General features: G+C 32.3%; 1 protein-coding gene across 9 annotated transcripts in view; it reads left to right on the top strand.

Moving 5' to 3' along the window:
* The window catches only part of LOC129742447 (uncharacterized), a 584,572-nt gene that overhangs the window by 258,718 nt on the left and 301,136 nt on the right, over window positions 1-24,718 (top strand). The gene's annotated exons all lie outside the window — the stretch shown is intronic.

Below are 24,718 nucleotides of genomic sequence, written 5' to 3'. Positions count from 1 at the left end.
AGCAATCTTCATTAAACGTTTCCATCATTCTTTCACCGTTGGAACCTTGGACAGCGACTGGCTTTCGATGTTTGCTGCGAAGGGAAAGAAGATGGCTAGTTTTGTCCCTGCCAAAAGATACTCGCTCTCTTGAGCCGACAGCTCAATATTGAAGCCGAACAGCTGCTTCTGACAATCGCAAAGCTTTGGCTTCCAACTTTTTGCTCTAGGTACTTTCAGCAACTTACAACTAAACACCTCTGAGAAGAAAAAGCGAAACCCGAAGAACCAGACTCAGCAGAAAGCAGCTTGGGTGTGAATAAACATCACTCTAATTAAGAGTAAACGAGAGGCCAATTTCGGCACGGTTGGTTTGGCGCTTCAACTACACATAATAACTACCGAGGGAAGCAGAAGATTTCACCACAGTTACATGCCTTAGAATACAGTTCACATATCGACACACATACAAACACATGAGCACACCATCGGTCCGAACATTCACAATCACAGACTGGAACCCCCTCTTACTCGAGTGGTTGTTGTTGTTGTTCGCATGTACTTGTAACGTTATTTAGGATCGGATATCCTTGGGTGGATATGAAGCGTAAAGAAGCAGACACGCGTTTATGGTGATTCCATTGAGTGTCTGAGCCCAAAGTGTGTCGGAATTTAGCTCGGGCAAAATGCTAGATAGGAATTTTGGGGAAATTTAAAGCTTTTTCAGGAAAGTGGTGTTTTTCAAGAAATATCTTTTAAACATCAAATATTTCAGAACTTTTATTCACCATTTATTTGTCAATACCTTTTCAACTATCATTTTAAGCTACCAAACTATAACACAGTTTCATTGAACTGCAAAAGATTTTCAGCGAAAAATGCCTCCAGGCACATGTCTTCATCAATCCCTGCACCCAGAGATCTATCAATCTTTAAAAACCTTATCTATTTTTTTTTTCCACTGCTCAGCACCCACTGCTAAACGTCTGGTTGAAAACGAAAACTCCAACTCTCTCCCCAATCACCCCAGAAATCATCAATCCGGTTTATGGATGGAATTTTTCCGGCACAAAAATCTTGAAACTTTCAATCAAGATTTCCAGTTCCGAACTTGCCTGTGTTTTTTTTTGGAAAATTTTCTGGAACCAAAAAGTCTGAACTGCGTGTGTAGCCAATGTTTTTTCCTTCCGCGTCTTAAAAGGCACACGCCTGTCTGGCTGATCCAAATGGGTTGATATCTGTCCCGAGACCCAAGATAAATCTTCGCTCTTCAGGCTGCCAACCCTGTCGTGCTAGGAATGGGTTGTGTTCCCGTTTTTTTCACTCTTTACTTCCGTTTATTTGCCAAACACACCGAAACTGTGTGAGAAATGAGGCACATGGTTTTTCTTTTTTTTTGTTGTTGCTGTTCATCCCCCAGGAATCCATTTAATCTGGCGTGATTCCGAAGGTCGAGTTTGACTGACTCCAGGTCTAATTGGCTAATGGAGTCGGGAGGTTTTTTTTTGCTGTTTCGATGAAGCAAAAAAAAAATCGATTTTCAACCCACAAATTTGCTTGTATTGAGTGTATAATCCATAATTTTCCGATTGCTCCACATAACCGAGTTGGTTCTCATTTCTCTTTAAAAAAAAAAACAAATTGACGATGGCCGCCCTGAACAGAGGATTGAATGAGCCAGTTAATTAAAAAGGTGAATGAAAATGTTGGATTGCAAGCATCGCTTTTAACGGTTTCTTCCATTTGTATTCATTAAATTATAAATCGGACAAGCTCCTGCGGTACGCTCCAATTTTCGAGTGCCGCCCAGCTTTTCAGCAACACTTGTTCTAATGATCATACTTTTTTTTTCTTTTCAGGTAAGTGGAGCCTTCAAAAATGGTTTACAGAGTAAGAAAATAAGATTTTTTTTTATAATTTATCCACATTTTGCAATATTACGGGAATTAAAACTTACAGAAGGGGAAAGTCAGGTAAGATGGACACCCTAAGGTAGAATCGCAATAGAAAATCAGATATTGCTTTTTTCATCGCAGTTTTCTTGCAGATTAGCAGTTTACGTTGTTTGCTATCGCATAAACCATTGGAATTAGTAAATTTCCTTCATCAAGACTGTTTTTATAGCTATTCAAAACATGCTTGCAAATTACACTTTTCAAAAATGATCGGGTAAAACGGACACTGCTCAAAAACGGTTTATTTTGTCGCAAAAATTGCAGTAAAAGTAGATATTTTTTGTGAGGTAAGCATTTGAAAACTTTTTTCAACCAAAATGGAACCAACTTATCCGAGTCCAGAAGCGAAACAGAGTGGTTTCGAAATTTCTTATTTTATAGGCGCTTTCATCACCGGAGATCATGCTTTTACAGTTTTATGGCCTGTTTGTGATGGTGAGTGCTTTTCGATCGATAATTGCTTTTGCCAAGGTCTTCTGATGGCATATGGAGGAACAAACCGATGATAAAATTAAAATACCTGGAGAAACTTATGTGTCCATTTTACCCGACCTTGAGGTGTCCGTCTTACCCGCCTTAGCAACTTTTTTTTATGTTTGTTGTTCAAGCCTTTTGACCGAAATTCGGTGATTTTCCTCCGAATGGTTGAAAAAAAGCCTAATAAACACTCTTCCTATGAAAACGGTTGAAGTTTTCGAAAATTTGGCGAGTTATGAATAATTTTATGAGAAGAGAAAATTACATCAGATAATGGATCCTCAACATTTTTGTTTGTTTTTTTTTTTACTTTTATGGGACCTTGCTTGCTATACATAAACAAAAGGTACACTTGACGAACATATTCCCATCATTAGATTTGTGCCAAACATTGTAATAATTGAAATATTGAAATTGTCCGTTTTACCCGACATTCCCCAACTATAAAACCAAGCAAAAGTGTTTGTCTGAAATTGACAAAGAGTGAAATAATATTTGCTGTTTTCATAAGATTCTATTCACAAATTTGGTCTAATTAGCTTCCTCACTTCGCTCTTGAACTACATGGTGAACTGTGCATGTTGGTTCATCGCGGTGGCAAAGTTGCCAAAAAAAATCCTTTGTTTTAGAGAAAAAAATCTGTCTTTTTTTGGTTTAATCCAAAAACTCTGTGTTGAATTTCCATGATGTTTTTTTTTCTTGAATTGAATTCACGATAAACAAACAGAGACCTAAAACGAATCAAAAATTTATTCCACAACACAGTTATTGTGGCGTCTCATTATTTCTTAAACTCCGTTCTTACTTCTTTTTTTCTCAACTGATTTTAATTCTGTAAAAAGCATTGAACGTGGCTTCAAACGTTTGAAGAGAAACCATATTTTTACTAGAATAAATCTTAAGAATACGTTGTGAAATTTAAAAAAAACCTTTAAATTTCGTTGCGTCACATCATTAAAAATTTCCCTTTACCACGATATTCGAATCCAAAATTATTTTCAAAAATTGCTCCAAACGCCTAAACATCTTGAAAACAGTTGGCATTTGTCATGTTTTGGGTACAGGCTGTAATTTTTTTTGAGTATAATCCGTGTAGTGAGAAAAATTTACCTTTAAAATGGTATTTATACATTCTCAAGAGTATGAAGATTAAAAACAGAATTTTTGGTAGACAGGTGCGTGGAATTTGAAATGAAAATTTTTATTTTCTTCAAAATAACTTTATCTGTTTAAGAAGCAGCATTTTTGTTAAATTTATGTATGTTTAAAAAATTTGTTCGAAAAATTTGGTTGATATATGTTTTAGCTTTTTTTCAATGATTTAGATAGAAAAAATTGGTCATGAGACAAAAGGTAAGGTTTAACTACAATAATATAAATGTCCTTTAATTAAGAGTTCGCAACGTAAGAATTGAAATTTTGTGTTGAAACTTTGTGTTGAAACTTTGTGTTTTATGTAACATTCTGAAAATCCTTAAGATTGCTTGAAATATACTATAAATATCCCTTGATTTATTGAGAAACGAGAATTATGGGGACTCAGGAAGTAATTTTTCAAAAATAACCTATATTTCCCAGTTTGAATACCTTTTAAGAAAAAATATGGCTACAATAGTTAACCCTTGGACCAACACTTATTAAAACCTAAATATCTCGTAAACGTGTGGAAATATTTGAGTTATGGATTCACAAAAACATTTTAAATTACGATGTGTTGATGAATGTGTGAGATATCAGAGAAAGTATGCAGAAAAAAGCAAAAGTCAAATTCATAATTTTTTTTTTTTTTTAAAGTAGTTTTTAGAAAATTGCTGTTATTTCTTCAAATTTGGAAATTCTTACAATGTTGAACTCATGAACAATGTTTGGCAGATATTTTGATGGTATCGAAATTATCAACAATTTAAAAAAAATATTTTTCAATTTTGATGGTCCAAATCTGTTATAAAAATCAAAAAAAAATGCTTATTATAAGTTATTATTTCACTGAATCAATAATTGATGTTCTCATTTTCAAAAGTGTCATGTATAAAGGGCTAAATGTCGTAAAGTTGCAATTTAAAAAAAGGATATAACTGTCTTACTACTCAAATGAAACGGAAACGAAATGCCGCATTCTGCTCTTTGGGTGTTAATCAGTGACTCTTAATTCAATGCACAATTTCATTGAAACAAATATTTAAAAAGTTATGTAGCTCAGATGCTTAAGTGTTTTAATGGCATCAAATCGTCTAAAGCTTATTTTTTCACTTTAAACTTCATGATAACACTTCCTGGAGTCTGCTTTGTGCTGCCGTCGCGAATGGTTCATATTTGTTTGCTCCCCGCGCGTTTGTGCGTGAAGCTTACCTTAAGCTTTTATATCGAATGTTCATAGCATAGATCTAAATCTGTGGTGTTATTTCATAAATTAGTAATGTGTTAAGTGATAAAATTCATTTTGTGCAAACTAATAAGAATTAGAAGAAGATGCGCATTGCGTGGACGTGTAATTTGCTTTTGCGGGTCATCGGTTTGGCATATAAAATGGAAAAGACTGTTCCTAAAATCAATTCCGAAAAAAGTGAAATTGAAAACTCGATTTTATTAGGTAGAATGTGAGCTTTTTTCTTAAATTCTGCCTGCAGAAGAAGTGTTTTCAACATGCTGTAGTGAGAAAGTTGTTACCAAATCGATCAAGCTGCCCAGCAAAAACAACACAGCAGCAAGCCGAAACGTGTCAGAACATGTTTCCGATCACAGAAGGCGGGGGACGTTGTGCGCTGGAGATATTGTCGCTTGCTTGGATCCGACGCATGAAGAAACGCTTTTTTGAAAATTGTGAAAGGAAGAAAAGAAGAAAACAGGCTAAAACGAAGTCAATCTGGCGATGGGTATGAGATGCAGTTGATAACGTCCTATGAAAAGGGTAGTGGTTTGCGTTTATTCTAGAAGAAATGCTACCATATGTTGCGAAATTTATTTGAGGTTTGTTTGAAAGTGCTAGTGGGGTATATGAAAGTATTTACCAAATTAGGTGGAAAGCATTTTTAGTGCGCAATTAATGCGATGAATAATGAAGATGATATGGAAGTGCAATGCAGATAAAAGAAGAATAATGATAGTGGTAAGGTTTCATGTTCTGGTAAGATGTGATTTCACAAAAGGTAAGATGTGTTTTTCTATATAAATGACAACATAAGATTGATCAATCAGTTGCCAGCTGGCCAGGTATATACACGGATGCCGGAATACCTGTTGTAAATTTATAACATAAAAATGTTATACATTTTTTACTGGTTGCGCACCTGATTGATCCATTCATCCAAATTATACAAACAGTTACACGTATACATACACTACATAACAATTCACACGAAGCCATGGTGCCGGGTATGGTGTACACTGCATTGAAAATTTGTCAATTCAACTAAATAATGCAAATAATTCCATACTTTGGTCAAACTGCGGTGAATCCGTGCACCCATGGTGGATTATCAACATACATACATACATTAAAATTCATGATAACACTTCCTCATCAACTTCGAAAGATTTAATGAATCGATAAATTGTGCAAACTATTTCGTCAATATTTTATCTTTGAAATTCTGTTACAATAAATTTCTTTTTTTTTCAATCTCAGAATTTTAAATTTGGAAAAATATTCCAGATAACCCATGGGTGAAAATAATAAATCAATCAGTTTTTTTTCATGGAGAAGATTTTTGTACTGTTGATGGATCCGATTTTGAATTTCAGCTAACGCTTCTCTTGTTCTATTTGATAAACTGATTATGCATTTTATTCATTTTATTGAATCTTGTTATCAATTGCATCTGCATTATAATTTGATGATAATTTGAATTATGATATTTTAACAAGCTTAAATGCTGAAATCAAAGGATTTTTGAATTTTTTTAACAATTTTTTATTATTTTTTTGATTAATTTGTTTACCGAATCAGTCTTGAAAATATGTTGTAGATTTAAAGAAGCTTTCAGTATAACGCTAACGCATACACGAGTTTTTAGGAGATACATTTCTTTAAAGACTGTCCATAAAAAATTCCATGAGCTTATAATTAGGTCACCAGAATTTTTTAAGCACTTATCCAGGCCAGACAAATCTGGGATATTTTATCTAAAACCTAGCAAAATCCAGGCATTTGAATTCAAAATTGTCGACCAAAAATCCAGGCAATATCCCGGCTAATTTGGTCAAAATCTCATCAAAAATCAAGAAAGCTGGAAAAAAAATTTGGAACAAAATTTATTTTCAATCTTATTTTAGGCTTCGAAACGCCTTTCATGATTATTTTTATGAAACCTGCTCGAAAAATTTCGTTTTTGCGCATAAATCAGTTTTTTTACAACAGATTTTGTTTATTTTTAGTTTGATTTGAGAATGAAAAAGAAATTAAACTGGGCAAAATCCAGGCTTTTCCAATGAAATCCGTACATCCGGACCGGGTCGGACTTTTCCAAAATTTTATATTCAATTTACGGGCAAGCTCGGATTAATCCGGGCAACCTGGCGACCTTAGTTTATCACATATCTCTACATTTGTCATAAATTGTCACTTTTGTTTTATTACTCGAAATACCACTCAAACCGTCAAAATTTAGAAATCAAGCCTATGTAAAAATTGGTTTTGCAAATATTTTTAAATTTTAAAATTATGAACAAATTAAAGAAATTTTCTACTAAATAAGTGTTCATTCCTTTTGAATATACATCGGTGGGAATTAAAACAATTTTTAATTTTGGAGCCGTCAAACTTTAAGCGCGTTTTTCTCAAAACAGTAATGTTCGGTGCATTCCCCCAAATCTAAATTTATCAAAGAATCGATATACATTAAAAGTGTTATAAATATTGGTTTTTTTTGCTAGCCATATTTCGTTGTGCACTAATAAGTATAGTAAATATGTTCTAAAATCTTAATTTTTAACCGAGAAAACTGAGAAAATATGGGAATATCAAAATAAAAAAAACGTTTGCAACCCTGAAATACACTGCAATCAAAAAAAAAAAATATTTAAAATGACATACGTTGCAAGAAGCATAATTTTTGAAGGGAAAAATAAACTTTATTTTACTCTTTCTCAAAAAATTTTAGAACACTCGAACGCTTTGATCATAGAAGAAGACGTATTTTATTCATTTTTATTAGGTTTATTTATCGTCAATAAACTGTATCATGACTTACAAACTTTGATAAAATTTCGATAAGGCACTCAGTCATTTCAAAGAAAAGTTGAAAAAACTGACGCAAAGATTTTTTCGTTGCTCATACGATGGCTAATTTCATTAAAATTTATCCAACTTGTGTTATTTGAAAAAAAAATTGTCCTATTTTTTATATAAATTCATTTGTTTTAATTTCTGATATAAAAGAACCAACCAATTGTCACTGTATTGATCATACAATTACAATGAGTTATAAAAGTTTAGGAAAAAAAACAAAAGATGTAATGATGTTTAAATTTTTCCACACTTTTGCTAACCAAGACAAAAATTGAAATTTGCGATTAAATTTGAGTTTTTTTTACCTGATGTAGTGTCGCACACTTGTAAAAGTAAACTTAGTAAGCAACATTGAACTGAACAGAATTGAACAAAATTTTCATAGTTCAGAAAAGCCCTTCTTTTATGCAATTCCAAATTATGTTTTTTCTCAACTAAATTTACAGGAAAGGTTCTACTTAGATTTATCAAGAAAAAAAATAATGTGGCTCTTTCAAATTCTGGAATTTTTAAAAATTGTTAATTTTGGCTCTCCCTACTCAAAAAATTTACGACTACTGCCTCAGAGAATTGCTGTATATCAGGTTTCAGCTAAATTAGACAAAATTTGACGTCACTCAGTTCACGTAAATCATCACTTTTTCACAAAGAAATGTAAAGAACTCCCACTCTAGAGCTCTGAGGGGTTTAATGCGTGTTTCAAGAGGAGCTTCTATAGAACTTATAGTGATGCAACTTTAAAGATGTTTTTGGGTGCCTTAAAACAACAAACTTTACAGATTGACACTGCAATCCGGATTAGTTTTGACAATTGTTAGTTTCATATTTTCAAACAGCGTGTATTGCAGTCAGTATCAATAGCGCTTTTTATATAGTTTTGCTTTGTTCTCTCACTGTTTATAATATGTTTCATTAGTTGACCCGCCAGTTTTTTTTTGTTGCTTTCCGTTGAAATATCATTGAACAGCAACTGTATTGTGTCATCAATCAATCACCATTTGATTGGTTTCTCGGAACTGAGAGCACTTATCATTCGCGAACAGTCGGCATTTTACGGCTGCTGTTGGAAAAAAACTGGACCTGCTCACTAGACTGACACAAATTTGTAATTTTATAATACTTTTCAATCCGAAAAAAATCCTATAAGGAAGAAAAATTAAATGGAAATGTTGAATTTAAAGAGATTGTATGAGTGTCGCACATTTTATTGGAATTCATCAAAAAAACACTGATTATCATTGATCATTTTCCAGATCGTTGTTGATGTCTTTAAAAAATATTCCATTGCGAAAATTAATTCTGTTTAAAACGGTGAAACTCAAAAGTCGACCTATTTTTTTTGTTTTCAGAAATTCGTATCAACGTCCAGTTTTTTTCTGGTTTAATTTTAATTTTTTTTGTGTGATTACGTGTGTTAAATCCAATGCGGAGATCGGCTGCTTCCGATGGCAAATTCAAATGAATAGCAATCAAATGGATGATTGATGCCAAGCTCTGGTATCGATCGGTCGCATCGAAAGAGGAGAGGGGAAGGATTGGGAAGGTTGAAATTGCGTGGGTGGAAATCGATGACCGATGTCGATTCGATTCGATTCGATTCTAGTCCATTTGGGCCAGGAAGTTGATCGGGCTGACGAGTATGAATGGCAACTGTTTCGGAGGAAAATGGCCTCTAGCGCATTGGAAACTGGACCGGTAAGACAATGGAGAGTGAAAGAGAGTGATGGTGAGAGACTGAGAGAATGACGAGAAATGCAGGAAAGAGATAGGCGAGGCAGGTCTTGGAATAGAAACTGATTAAAAATTGATCAACCGTTATAGACAGAATGTCTAGATTGATGAATAAATTATTCACTGGGGTGGACATTCAGAACGATTACAGGTGTGTGTGCGGGTGAAAATTTGTTCGAACATTGGCTGCCTGTCAGCTAGTCAGCGTTTTCTACTTATTTAAGCGGTAATTGGCAGGTTTCTTTCTTGCAAACTGACAAACAAAGTCCGCTTCAGTTTTGCAAAGAACTTCGTTTCGATTACAAATTCGAACCAACATCATCACAACTACATTGTCCCGATTGAATTGTGTCAACTCTTTGAGCCAAATAGTCGAAAGAATACCCCAGAGCTAATTGAATAATATATGTAAATTGATTCTTGTTGGAAGTAAAACCGATGTAGGACTCAGATTGAGCAACTGACATGCCCATAGTGAAAACTCCCATCATCCAGTTCCATCAATGACCTTCGCAATGATTCATTTCTCGTTTATCAAAAACCTACTAATTGCCTTCCTTTTCATAGAAAACTAATTTCATGCAACAGCTTATCTCGATGGTTATAATAATCATCACTCATTCATGCGCTCCCAGTTTGCCCGTAGCCCGAGGGAGGGAAAATAAAACTTGTGGGGCTTAACAGACCGTAGTACTTTGATCCGATTAGTTCTTGCTCTTTCGTTGGCCACATCGGGATCATATCCGGGCCAGAAACTCCCTAGGAAAGCTAGAAGCAACAGAAGGAACAGTGAAAGAAAAACCCGCCCGGCTCCAAACAAGCCTTTCTCGGAGGCTAATTATCATCATCCTTGTTTGGAATGCATTTTGCCAGGCTCAACTCAGGGTTCCTTAATTTTGTTGAGCTGCAGCTGGAAAGTTTTCCCATCGGAAATAGAGCTAGAGTCTACCATAAACACTACTTCGAGGAAATTAATGAAAATTAATCTTTGAAAAATTCAGAAATTAAAGATGATAATATTTTACATTTGAAAACATATCATTAGTGTCGTTGCCGCCTGATTTTTGTCTAATTGGTGTCATATTTTAACTTTATTTTGAATATTTTATCTCAATTTAACTCACATTTGTATCAATTATGTGACGGATTTTGTCTTAGTTTTTTCTCAATTTTGTCATATCATTCATAAGATTGATTGATCTCATCAAATATGGTCTGTCTAGTCAATGTCAAGCTAGCCCCATTCAATTGTTTGCCTGTTAGTGGTTTGATGAGTGTTGCCAGTTAATCAATTTTTTTTAATGTAAATTTGCTACTGCAAAGTTTGATCTTACTTTTGTCTCATTCATGTTTCATTTTTGTCTTATTTTTAACTCATGTTCGTCTCATTATCAAATCATTCAAATTTGTAGAACTTGTGTCTTGTTTAGTATCGCCATCCATCCAGCAAATGCGGGACATGTCTCGCTTTTTTAGAAAATGTCCCGCAGCCCCACTTTTTCCTGAGAAAACTTTCGTGGTATACTCAACCTTCTCCGATTCTACCACTTAAAAAAAGTTGATCCATGCTTGATGAAAACGCTTCTCATCGAATCTCTTCTCGATAATTTTTAACTCCTGTCATTCAATTAAATTGATAACACTTTTATGAAGTTTCACTGACTTAAACTGGAAACACCTAAATTTTATCAAAATTTAAATTCATTCAACACAGAAAATCATTCAAATGTAATGTTTTTTTCTCAAAATTAGCAGAATTTTTTCAAAGTTTATGATTACATAACTCATTTAGTTCTTAGCTTTAAGATTGCCAGAATATTTTCCAGACATATCAAGACCAAGTGAATCCGGGAAATTTGAACATAACATCAGGCAAAACCCGGTTATTTGTTTCAAAAATTTTCAACCAAAAAATCCGGGAAGAATCCAAGCAAATTTGGTCACAACCACGGAATTGTTATATAAAAAATTAAAATACAATTCATGTTAATTCAGGTTGAATTTGCTCAAAAAACTAAAGTTGTTGGACGAAAAATTAGGAAAAACATAATAAATGAATATAAGTCTTTTTGTTCAATTTTGGATGTAAAGTAAAATAATCTGTGCAAAATTCGGACTTTTTTCAACGAAATCTTAATGAACGAGCCTCATGGAATTTTTCCTAATTTTTTTTGTCAAATTTCCGGGAAAGTATAACATAACAACGAGACATAACAAATGGGATCGGCCAGAGTTCTTTGAGTACGTTCTAGCGATGTTAACATTTTTCAATGGAAGAAAAAATTCTTAAAGTTGCTTCCAAATAATGGTGGCTCGAGACTTTACTCCGGAATCCTAGCAGAATCCCTTGAATGTAATGCTTAAGCAAAATTTCAAACTCCGGATAAATTCAACAGGACTTGTTAAATAAATAAAATTTCTAGATGATCAAAAACGGATGTTTAAAAATATAAAAACTTTCTTCAAAATAGGGATTTTAAGTTACTTTGAACTACAACATTTTCGACTGCACTGTTCACAGTTCACAAAGAAGGATATTTACTTATCTGATAAAAAAGTTTTGGAATAATTTTAATAAATATGAGTTTTGTCGTTTGTGATTAAAAAGACGAATCAGAAGATATTTCATTTTGCAGTTTGCGCTTGATTTTTTTATCATTCGTTCAAACGAAATTAAAAAAAAAAGTCTTTTCAGTTTCCGTAAAACAGTATTTGTCTCACTCAATTGTCCGCTCTCATCGGATGGAAATTTTTATATTCATAATCTGCTTGCTTGGGTTTGAGGAAAAACCGTGAAATTGCTTTGCAGGAGAACATTACAAAGTTAAGTTAATGCTTTGTCTAACTTCTCTAAATGCATTGAACCATCAAATCTTATGAATACTCCACTTTTTCCATCTTTAATTCATTTATAGTTAATTCCTTAATTCTGTCTGGTTATCTGATTATAATTGAATTAAAACTTATTTTTGAACTATTTCTGTTTCATTTTTAATGCTTTTTCAATTATTTTGGTCCTAGTTTTCCTCGTATTTGTTCTATTTTTGTGTTTTTTTTGGTCTTGTCATTCTTTTTTTTTATCAGTTTTGTCATTTTTGTCCGTTATGTCATTTTTGTCTGTTTTGTCATTTTCCACATTTAAGTCTATTTTGCAATTATTTTCATTTTTTATTATTTTTGTAATTTTTTGTAATTTTTGTAATTTTTTTCATTATTTATCATTTTTGTTTTTTTTTGTAATTTTTGTAATTTTTAAAATTTTTATAATTTTAGCAACTTTTGTTATTTTTGTAATTTTTGTAATTTTTGTAATTTTTGTAATTTTTGTAATTTTTGAAATTTTTGTTATTTTTGTAATTTTTGTAATTTTTGTAATTTTTGTAATTTTTGTAATTTTTGTTATTTTTGTCATTTTTGTAGTTTTTGTAATTTTTGTCATTTTTGTAATTTTTGTAATTTTTGTAATTTTTGTAATTTTTGTAATTTTTGTAATTTTTGTCATTTTTGTAATTTTTGTCATTTTTGTCATTTTTGTAATTTTTGTCACTTTTGTAATTTTTGTATTTTTTGTAATTTTTGTAATTTTTGTAATTTTTGTAATTTTTGTAATTTTTGTAATTTTTGTAATTTTTGTAATTTTTGTAATTTTTGTAATTTTTGTAATTTTTGTAATTTTTGTAATTTTTGTAATTTTTGTAATTTTTGTAATTTTTGTAATTTTTGTAATTTTTGTAATTATTGTAATTTTTGTAATTTTTGTCATTTTTGTCATTTTTGTCATTTTTGTCATTTTTGTAATTTATATAATTTATGTAATTTTTGTAATTTTTGTACTTTTTGTAATTTTTGTAATTTTTGTCTTTTTTTCTTTTTTAATCATTTTTGTCATTTTTGTCATTTTTGTCATTTTCGTCATTTTTGTCATTTTTGGCATTTTTGTCATTTTTGTCATTTTTGACATTTTTGTCATTTTTGTCAATTTTGTCATTTTTGTCATTTTTGTCATTTTTGTCATTTTTGTCATTTTTGTCATTTTTGTCATTTTTGTCATTTTTGTCATTTTTGTCATTTTTGTCATTTTTGTCATTTTTGTCATTTTTGTCATTTTTGTCATTTTTGTCATTTTTGTCATTTTTGTCATTTTTGTCATTTTTGTCATTTTTGTCATTTTTGTCATTTTTGTCATTTTTGTCATTTTTGTCATTTTTGTCATTTTTGTCATTTTTGTCATTTTTGTCATTTTTGTCATTTTTGTCATTTTTGTCATTTTTGTCATTTTTGTCATTTTTGTCATTTTTGTCATTTTTGTCATTTTTGTCATTTTTGTCATTTTTGTCATTTTTGTCATTTTTGTCATTTTTTCTTTTTTGTCATTTTTGTCATTTTTGTCATTTTTGTCATTTTTGTCATTTTTGTCATTTTTGTCATTTTTGTCATTTTTGTCATTTTTGTCATTTTTGTCATTTTTGTCATTTTTTTCATTTTTTTCATTTTTGTCATTTTTGTCATTTTTGTCATTTTTGTCATTTTTGTCATTTTTGTCATTTTTGTCATTTTTGTCATTTTTGTCATTTTTGTCATTTTTGTCATTTTTGTCATTTTTGTCATTTTTGTCATTTTTGTCATTTTTGTCATTTTTGTCATTTTTGTCATTTTTGTCATTTTTGTCATTTTTGTCATTTTTGTCATTTTTGTCATTTTTGTCATTTTTGTCATTTTTGTCATTTTTGTCATTTTTGTCATTTTTGTCATTTTTGTCATTTTTGTCATTTTTGTCATTTTTGTCATTTTTGTCATTTTTGTCATTTTTGTCATTTTTGTCATTTTTGTCATTTTTGTCATTTTTGTCATTTTTGTCATTTTTGTCATTTTTGTCATTTTTGTCATTTTTGTCATTTTTGTCATTTTTGTCATTTTTGTCATTTTTGTCATTTTTGTCATTTTTGTCATTTTTGTCATTTTTGTCATTTGTGTCATTTTTGTCATTTTTGTCATTTTTGTCATTTTTGTCATTTTTGTCATTTTTGTCATTTTTGTCATTTTTGTCATTTTTGTCATTTTTGTCATTTTTGTCATTTTTGTCATTTTTGTCATTTTTGTCATTTTTGTCATTTTTGTCATTTTTGTCATTTTTGTCATTTTTGTCATTTTTGTCATTTTTGTCATTTTTGTCATTTTTGTCATTTTTGTCATTTTTGTCATTTTTGTCATTTTTGTCATTTTTGTCATTTTTGTCATTTTTGTCATTTTTGTCATTTTTGTCATTTTTGTCATTTTTGTCATTTTTGTCATTTTTGTCATTTTTGTCATTTTTGTCATTTTTGTCATTTTTGTCATTTTTGTCATTTTTGTCATTTTTGTCATTTTTGTCATTTTTGTCATTTTTGTCATTTTTGTCATTTTTGTCATTTTTGTCATTTTTGTCATTTTTGTCATTTTTGTCATTTTTGTCATTTTTGTCATTTTTGTCATTTTTGTCATTTTTGTCATTTTTGTCATTTTTGTCATTTTTGTCATTTTTGTCATTTTTGTCATTTTTGTCATTTTTGTCATTTTTGTCATTTTTGTCATTTTTGTCATTTTTGTCATTTTTGTCATTTTTGTCATTTTTGTCATTTTTGTCATTTTTGTCATTTTTGTCATTTTTGTCATTTTTGTCATTTTTGTCATTTTTGTCATTTTTGTCATTTTTGTCATTTTTGTCATTTTTGTCATTTTTGTCATTTTTGTCATTTTTGTCATTTTTGTCATTTTTGTCATTTTTGTCATTTTTGTCATTTTTGTCATTTTTGTCATTTTTGTCATTTTTGTCATTTTTGTCATTTTTGTCATTTTTGTCATTTTTGTCATTTTTGTCATTTTTGTCATTTTTGTCATTTTTGTCATTTTTGTCATTTTTGTCATTTTTGTCATTTTTGTCATTTTTGTCATTTTTGTCATTTTTGTCATTTTTGTCATTTTTGTCATTTTTGTCATTTTTGTCATTTTTGTCATTTTTGTCATTTTTGTCATTTTTGTCATTTTTGTCATTTTTGTCATTTTTGTCATTTTTGTCATTTTTGTCATTTTTGTCATTTTTGTCATTTTTGTCATTTTTGTCATTTTTGTCATTTTTGTCATTTTTGTCATTTTTGTCATTTTTGTCATTTTTGTCATTTTTGTCATTTTTGTCATTTTTGTCATTTTTGTCATTTTTAGCAATTCAAACTTGTTTCATTCATTCAAGTTTCTGGACACATTCTGAAGGTTGCAATTTCGTTTTGTGTGATCTCAAATTGCTTAAAATTATGCCAAAGTATTATCTAGGGAGCTTGTTTTGCCAAATTTGTGTCTAGCTTCGGGACAATGTGCCAATAGGAATGTGAGCTTCTTGTTTTCTCAACCCCCAAGAAAGCATCGTTTGTTTTTTTTGTTTATTGTTGGTTCAAAGTCAGAATTTCCATGAGTCTTGACAAGCGAACAAGAATTTTCCATTCAGCTTAACTTTAACATTCGTAGGAATAAGCAGTCCCGTTAATGAATCCAGCAGACGCAGTGGGATTGTCCTGGGAATAAACTAAAAAGCTCAAAGTCGTTCTCCCCACCGTACCCTAAATTCTTCTGGTGAAGAACGAAATCTGCCCCTCAGACAGTGGAAGGACTTCCAGGACCTTCAAGGATTCTCCTCTTCGCCCACAAAAACTCGTTTTGCAACGAACGGATTTCGAAATGGGACAGACGACTAACTGGGACAAACGCTCAAATAGCTGAAAACATCATAAAGTGAAAAGGTTAAGTATGTTTCGCCCCATCAAGGGTGAGCCCTTCTTCGACCTCTCCCTAAAATATCAAAAACAACACCATCCGGCTGCTCAAAAATGTGCATGAGAGTATTCAGAATCCGGAATCCGCCAACCCTCTCTCGTGTTTTTTCTCCTGCGGCACTTTTCCCAAATTGACAACGAATTTTCTTACTTACAAACACATCCACATGTGCGAAAAAGTTTTCCTTCCACCCCCGCCTCGCCTCGAGGGACCAACATTAGGAATAATGCGAGTGGAGCGTGTGTCTGAGTGCACATGTGCTTATTTGTAAGTGTGTGTATGTGTGAGGGAAGTCGTGCGTCAGTGTGCCCTAGCTGATGCCGGTGACTTTTGCCATATGTTGGTGTCACTTTTGGCCCATGAATATTTTCCCGCCTGAAGTGGAAGTCGGAAGTCAGTCAGTCAGCCTCCACTTGCTTGGTCTGGGGAGAGTTTTTTTTTACAGTCAAAAGTCCAAGTTGGGAGGCACGTTTGAGTTGTTTGGCACATTTGGAGATGTGGGATGAATGAAAGACAAGGGAATACTTCGACCGAGGACAATCTTGCTAAATGGGCCAGCCTCTTCTAGCTCGGCTCTTGAGTTGATGTTGAATTTGAAACTGTAAGAAAATATTCATACATGAATGCTGTGAAGGAAGTAAATTATTGTGAGGGCTATGACGTGATGACTGAAATCGTAAAGTTGGCTCTTGATATCTTCTCAACTTAACAATATTTATCTAAGAGCGTATATGAGTTTTAAAGAAAATAAAACCGGGAAAAACTTTTATCCAAAACGAGCAAAAAAAAAAACAAATATAAAAATGACCAAAAAAAAATCTGGAACAAACCTCTAAAAATGAGGCAGAAAAAGATTCAAAAGAAGACAACAGTAAATTTGAATATACAACAGAAATAACAAGATAACCCAAAGTTGAAAAAAATAATTCAGACAATTTGGAAGAATGAGATAAGATGAGATTAAAGTGCCACAAAAATGAATCTGAAAAGAAAAAAATAAAAAATTGAGAAAAGTGAAATGAAATTGCGATAAAAAGGTGGAAAAAATAGAAACCAAAAATAAAAAAAAATCAGACTTAAATAAGACAAAAAATGACATAAATGATTCAAAAATAATTGCTTAGATTAAACAAAAATGATACAAAAAAAATAACAAAAAAAAAACAAAACGAATTAATATATGACATTGAACAGTTAGATATTTTGGAAAAATGTCACAACTAAAAACAAATTCACACAAATAAAATCAAAATTGAATGAAAAATGAATCGAATATGAGCCCGAAAATGGTGACAAAAGTGAAACGACAAGAAGAAAAAAATTGGATATAAAAAAACCAAAATAATTGCAAAATTGAAACAAATTTGGGTTAAAATAATACAAAAGATTAACAAAAATGGTACCCAAAAAAGACAAATATAAGTTTGAAATGAATCCATTATTTTTTTTTGGTTTATTTATTACACTTTACCACTTTGTGGCATTCGTGTCTACATGAAACCACAATCATACACAAGAATAGCAATTAAAGATATAATGAGAAAAAAATGAGACATTAATTTTGACAAACAGTAAACAGTAACACACATGGCTTATCTTGAACAAAAATCAAATAAATGTGAGGCAAAAAAGAGTTAACTAAAGTCGGACAAACATAATCCAAAATAAACAAAAATTTGACCGAACTTAACCAAAATCAAGACAAAAACTTATCCAAAAATAAGACCCATTTAGGGATAAAAACAGAGTTAAACTGGAAGAAAATTGATGGAAAAATTACGTGAATATCAGAAAAAATATTAAAGAATAAATTTACAAAAATGAGAAAATTTTTTAACACAAATGAAACCAAATTGTATTAAAAAGAGATCGAAATAGAATCAAAATGAGAATAAAAAAAATCAGATTGAAATGTTTCAAATATGAGTAAAAACTGAGGACATAGTATTTGCATTTCGTTGCATTTTACCCCAGACACGTAACTGAATAAAAAAATATTTATTTAAAAAAATTATTGATTATTCGAAAAATATTTTTATATCAACAGTGCTGGTATAGCATGAGGGAACCAGTGAAAAGTTTGTAGGTGATATTATCAAGAAAATCCGTCATAATGCGTAAAGATTTCTACGGCATCCAAAAAATGTTAAAATTTGTACATTTATTGCTCGATTTTTCAAATTTTATAGATTTTTTTTTTAAACGAGCTTAAGATAAGATGCGAGAAATTATGTCATCATCATTTTGTAATCATTAACAGATAACCTCATTACAATGCATTGAATTAAAAATTGAATCAAAGTGGTGTTGTATAAATGTTGCATCTAACCTAGAGTTACCAGATCCCACAATACCAAAAAGAGTACATTGATATCATTTACCCAAAAAGTCAGGAGAGCGATATAACTCCGGATTTTCGAGCTCCCAGCCACAAAAAAAACATTTTAAAATAATCCATTTCCATTTTTATATTGACGCGTACATTTCCTTTACAGACATTTTTTGAGATATGTGCGCATATAAGCATATTACCTAAATTGCATACTTATTGATTACTGATTGCATACTCAAAGGCGCTTATATTACTACACGCTCCTTTTTTAAACTCAAAATTAAGTAGTTTTGGTTCAAAACAGCACTTCAGTGGCAGCCCTCAACTTTGAGTTTGGCTGGGCAATCGCAAAACTAAGTTCTGATAGGCATACTCAATACTAAGTTCGGCAGCCGAACTCAAATTTATCCTTTTTATTGAAGGGTGTTTATTTTCAGGGAATTAAAGGATGGTTTAGATTTTTTGTATCCGGATATTGATGTTCCGGTACATTGCATTGCAATTACAGAGCGGTGGAAAGTTTTGACACTCCCGGCCAAAGAAAACTTCCGGATGTTACTTCCCACGGGAACTAAATAATATCCGGAAGTTTCCGGACATTCCAAGCCGCTTACCATATGATGACAATGATGGACAGAATTTTACGGGGACACGGTGGACATTCCATTATGACGTTGCTTCATGTAGTCTTCCGGTAATTGTTCCGGAGTGACAAAATTTTGCGACGTGATCGTTGGTTGCTGTTCCGGTTCGAAGTGAACTCGCTAAGTGTTTTCAGTTCAACAAAGGGAGTTCAATTTTTAGTTCATAAGGTCGAACTCCGTTTTGAACCATCGCAAGGAGGAAAAAGGGTACTCAACTTTAAGTTCATAGAATCGAACTATGTGTTGAACCCCGGTCACACTTAATTTTGAGTTAAAAAAAGAGCGTGTACCAACTATGTATGTTAATGAAAACAAGATGTTAAAGTAATTTGCTGTAAGCTGTTATCCCTTTCGTAGTTTTTGTATAAAATGTATACAACCTCATAAAATGGTAGGTATACAAAGGTTTTTCTGATAAAATGTCTTTCAACAAAAATAGAGTACATTTGGTGAAATTTCACAAAAAGAAGAGTACGCCGATTTCTCGTTCGAAAAAGAGTACATGCACTCTTAAAAGAGTACGTATGGTAACCTTAATCTAACCCCGCTTTTGCATGATGCCTAGTTTGACGGTATAGACGCAGTTTTTTGCCAAAATTTAAAGCCCAATAATGAGGGTGCGCTCTATAAAATGGTAAACATTTTTTAACACATTTTATCCTTTTTCTCATAAATTTTCGCCCAAAAACTGATGTTATTTTAATAAGTTTATATTTTTATCATCACTGTTTTGATCAAATAAAAGGCAAAATTTATAAATAATTTGTGGATGTGCACAACTCGAAACCTCGAAAGCGTGTTTTTCTCGGAATCACAACTTAAAACAATTATATCTTTTCGACTCAAAAGACCTCACATAACTTTTTATGATAATCCTTTTTTTTCCATATTGTTAAAAAACAAATACAAGTGAAAAAGAACACCTAATCTTCCATATTCTCACGCATTTATGAATTTAAGATAATTATTTGGATAAATTTAAACGATTTTTGAATTCAAATGACGAGACACTTAAATACTCTATCCAGTAGAGTAATCAACAATTCAATAACATTTTCACATTACTAAAAATATCATATGCCATACCATGAACTGTTAAAATACGAAAAACAAAACCGTTTCAAGTATTTTATTTTTAATTTTAGGAGACTGGAAATTGGTTTTGTATGATTTCTAATACTTTTGAAAAATAGTGATATAATCGAAAAAAGAACCGTGGTAAAATCGAGCCTGAAATTGAGCGAGTATTGAAAAAATCCAACAAAAATACTGGTTCAAAATTATTTGCAAATTGAGATAAATTTGAATTTAAGAAATTATTAACAAAAATAAAACAAAAATTAAACAGAAATGAAACAGACCTAAAACGAAAAACATGAAAGTGAGACAAAAATGTGACAAAATATGTTTAAAAATTGAAAAAAAATTGATTGAAAAGGCCAAAAATGGGATATTGAAAACACTAAATTGCGACTTACATGAGACAAAAATTAAACAAAATCTTGTATGTCATCCAAAATTGAGTTAAAATTAAAATAAGAAAAGGACAAAAAAGAGCAGAAAATGAAAATAAAAATAAGTAAAAAATATGACGAAAGTAAGATAAAAATGAGACAAAAATAGACTTAAAAAGTAATAGAAAATTGAAAACAATAGATTCGTTGGAAGAAACATTTTAAAAATTTAAATAAAAATAAGACATAAGGGAGACAAAATTGAGTGAAAATTGACAATAATTTTAAAGTCCTCGAATATAAAAAATCTTCAGTAATTGCTTCTCAGAATTTTGATTTTTTTAAAATTATTTTTATTCATTCATAAAATATATTTTGAGGAGTATTCCAAATGCAGGACCTCAAGGTTCAAAACCCATGAATTGAGCACTGGTTCAAAAAATCGAACACACACATAGTGAAACTTCATGTTTTTTTTAAGAGATCTAAATTCTCCTAAAGACTAAAGCGTACATCTTTCAAGGATGGCTAGCATTTTACTAATGCATTCTCGGACGAGACGTGAGTCCGAACAGTCGTGTAAAGTCTTCACTCTCAACAGATTTTTTTTTTTCCGTTTGGCGTTTTTGACGCCACGTGCTTGTTTCGTGTAAATCGGAATCTCAGGATTAAAAATGGAAATCGGAGTGCGAAAGAACACTTTGAAGTTGTGTTTTAATGTTGGAACGGCTGCGCCAACGCATCTGGAAGTTTTAAAGTTTATTACTGAGACGTTGAAGCTGGGAGTTGCAGATGTACATTCAGTCTACAAAGATGAGAACGACAGCCATTTTTATTTAAAGTTCTTTGACGAACCGAAGTTTACGGAATTCTGGAACTCCATTTTGGAGTCCTACGTATGGAAATGGCGAGTCGTATATTCCGGTACGTAAGAATTTTTAATCTTCCCCCCGAAATAGACGATAAAGCTATCGCTCAAGTTCTCGGACAATTTGGCATGATCCGCCAGCATGTTCGGGAGCGCTACCCGCAACAATTCAAGCTGAACATTTTCAACGGAGTGCGCGGAGTTCACATGGAGGTCGCCAAAGAAATTTCCCAAGTCTATTTATTGGACACTTTCGAGCTCGTATTTACTACGACGACTTGAAAAATCGTTGTTTTCATTGCAAAGAGGTGGGTCACCAGAAGGCTGCATGCCCGAAACTTTCGTTAAACGCTTCGGGTAGCAGTAATCCCAAGTCATACAGCTTGGTACAGCATGGGAAGAAGTGTACCCGATCCAGTAACGAAGGTTCCTTCCTTCTCTAGCAGCATGGAAATTTTAGGCAAACCGACGAAACCAGATACAACTGAAACTTCTGCTCTGAACGAAACAACAACAACAAACAACAAGCTTGTAGGTGCGCATCAACAACAACCAGGAGGAAGCAAAGGGTCTAGTGTGCTTCAGCAGCCCGTTGAACATATGGAAACCGAACAAAAAGACACCAGCTCGAAACAAGCATCCAAACGCACAGCGACGATAACTTCAACCTCATCGTCGGATCCGGAGGAATCGAACAGCGTACGAGAGAAAACGGGTATGGACAGGGCAGGAAATCACGGCAGCATCCAAAAACGAAGTCTAAACGAGGCCGAAAGAATAAACTGGTCAAGCCACTTAAAACGATCGCCACGCGTTCGTGTTCCCAACTGAAGAAATGAAAACTTAAACTCATGTGTAACAAGTAGGCAAGTTAATAAGAAGTGAGTTTGAAGTGAATAAAATGAGAAATGAGAAGAAAAATAGTGAACAAATTTCAACTCTTTTACTAGTAAAGAAATTTATTGGTTTTAATGAGTTTTGAAATAATCTATCCAGTGTAATTTTAGATCAATTTGTAATTTTTTGTACTGAATAAGGTAAATGAATAGCAGTAACCCTTAGAAAAAAGGTTCTGTAAAATGATTTAAATATTTATTGAATAAACGGATTTTTTTTTGAAAAAAAAAATGCTAACACCACCCATAGTACTTTGAAATATACAAGGAAGGCTATTCCGCTCTCTTTAAGCGTATTGGTAAGAGGCCCCGGAAAATAGTTATGAAAAAAAACTGGCTAATGTATGGAATTTTTAAGAAAATCAGATTTTTCTTCAAATTAATAATCATCAAAATTATGCGAAAAATACGCACGAATGCATTTTAATGAAACAAACCATATTTGGCATTTCGGCATAGCTAAAAGTTATATGCAATGGACTTTTTTGACGATCCAAAATCAAAATTCTACTATATTTATGTCTTTTGTGATCTTTTTCTTGTGCGATTTGAATAAAAACTCATTCAAATTGACTTATCATCACAGAAATATAAAGTCTTTTAAATCATTCATCAAATCTTAAACATAAATGCAAGAAAATATCAAATTGCTTGCTTTCAACAAAGAGGAACAGCGATGAAAATTGGTTTTTAATGCTCATTATTAATGATCCGGATCCAAAAAATCAATTAAAAAAATAATATCCGATGAACCCGAAGAATCAGTCTTTAATCTCATGCACTTTTTAAAAGAATCAAATGACGAACGTCAGAGCAATAAATAATTTTGATTACCATTCTATATAAAACTGCCAAATTTTCATAACTATTTTTGTTGGTATGCAAGCATGCTGTGTACATACACGGAGTTTTAAAGTGAGGTTAAGCGCAATGGACTACCTGTTATTTTCCATGTACTATGAACACCACCAACCCACAGAAAGAGCACTATGTATGCCGTGACCGAGACTCGAACTCATGACCTCTGGCTTAGGAGACTTGAACGCTATCCTCTAGGCCATGGTCGGCGGCTATGGTTATGGTTTATGTTTTTCTTAAGAGTTTTTTAAATTTTTTTGTATATCACAAAATGTTCTACAAAAATAAAGATTTTTTTTTGAAAAAGTTAAGTTTTTTTTCTTTTTTTACTTCAAAAGATTTCAATGAAAATTTGATTAATGAATCCATAAATAATTCGTTTTTAAGTTGAGTCAGTGCAGGCTCGCTTAAAATTTAAGAAGGTTGTTATTTAGATTTCCATGCATTCGAACGAACTTCCATTTGCCCCTTAAATTTTTCGCCCCAGTTCCTGCAAGCACATCGTGTTTCCGAGAACTATGCAAAGGTCATCTTTTGCCCAGAAATGCCATCAAAAGGCTCCACATGTAAAGAAAGTATTTCGAACCATTCTTCCAAAGCATCTCGTCCGTTTAGGACAGGTCGCTTCCTGATATTTGGGTGGCTCCAGTGAACTTCTGGGGCCAAAACCAAATAACCCGGTGCAGGAATGCATTCACCTATAAATATATGTTCTTTCAACGACGTATTCCTCGAAACAAAACGACTAGGAAAAACATAACAAATATTTCACCCATTCAACCATCGCTATGAAGGGAGGAAGGCAAGAAGATCCTGTCGAATAAAACGAACCTCCTGCTGAACGCAACCGAAAACCGACAAGAAAATAATTGCACTGCACCGCACAACAAAGTCGAAAAACAACGTCCTGTTCTATACGTTGTTAGTACTAAGGTTGCATCGTCCAAAAGTTGTTTTTCCGGGCGGAAGGCGAAATAATTTTTCGGTACCATTGCAGCAGTGCGCCGAGTCTGAACGTGTGTCGTCAACGTGGGGGGATGATGTCAAGGCGCGGGAGAATGGGGGGATGAATGGGAAGTTTTCGGTTATGAAACTTAGTCCCGCCCGGAACAACCCCAGCTGGGTTGACTTTGGCAGACAGACAGACAGACTCTGGAACACTTTTTGCGCAAAGGGAAGTGAAGGGGAGTATCAAAAGCTTTTCAGAGAGAGCTGTGAACACAAAGCAAGTTCAATTTCTAATGAGGTGATAAAATGTTTATTACATGCTTGAATTGGTTTTTGTCGAAGGTTTTTTTGGAAGGGTGTTCTGAGTTGTAATCATCGACAAACGTATGAGGCTTACTCGGGTCTAGAAGAGAAAGTTTCCCTATGGAGCCACCATAGACTCTCAAACACAAGTGGCCCAGAGAGTTACTTTTCATTTAAACTATGAACATGAGGCTTGGATTATTTACAGATTGTTGGAATTGGGTGAACAAGGAACGGTTATG

This window comes from Uranotaenia lowii, chromosome 1 (assembly GCF_029784155.1).
Source record: "Uranotaenia lowii strain MFRU-FL chromosome 1, ASM2978415v1, whole genome shotgun sequence".
Lineage (NCBI taxonomy): Eukaryota > Metazoa > Arthropoda > Insecta > Diptera > Culicidae > Uranotaenia > Uranotaenia lowii.
The sequence above is the reverse complement of the archived record's forward strand: the minus strand, read 5'-3'. Positions and strand labels throughout refer to the sequence as shown.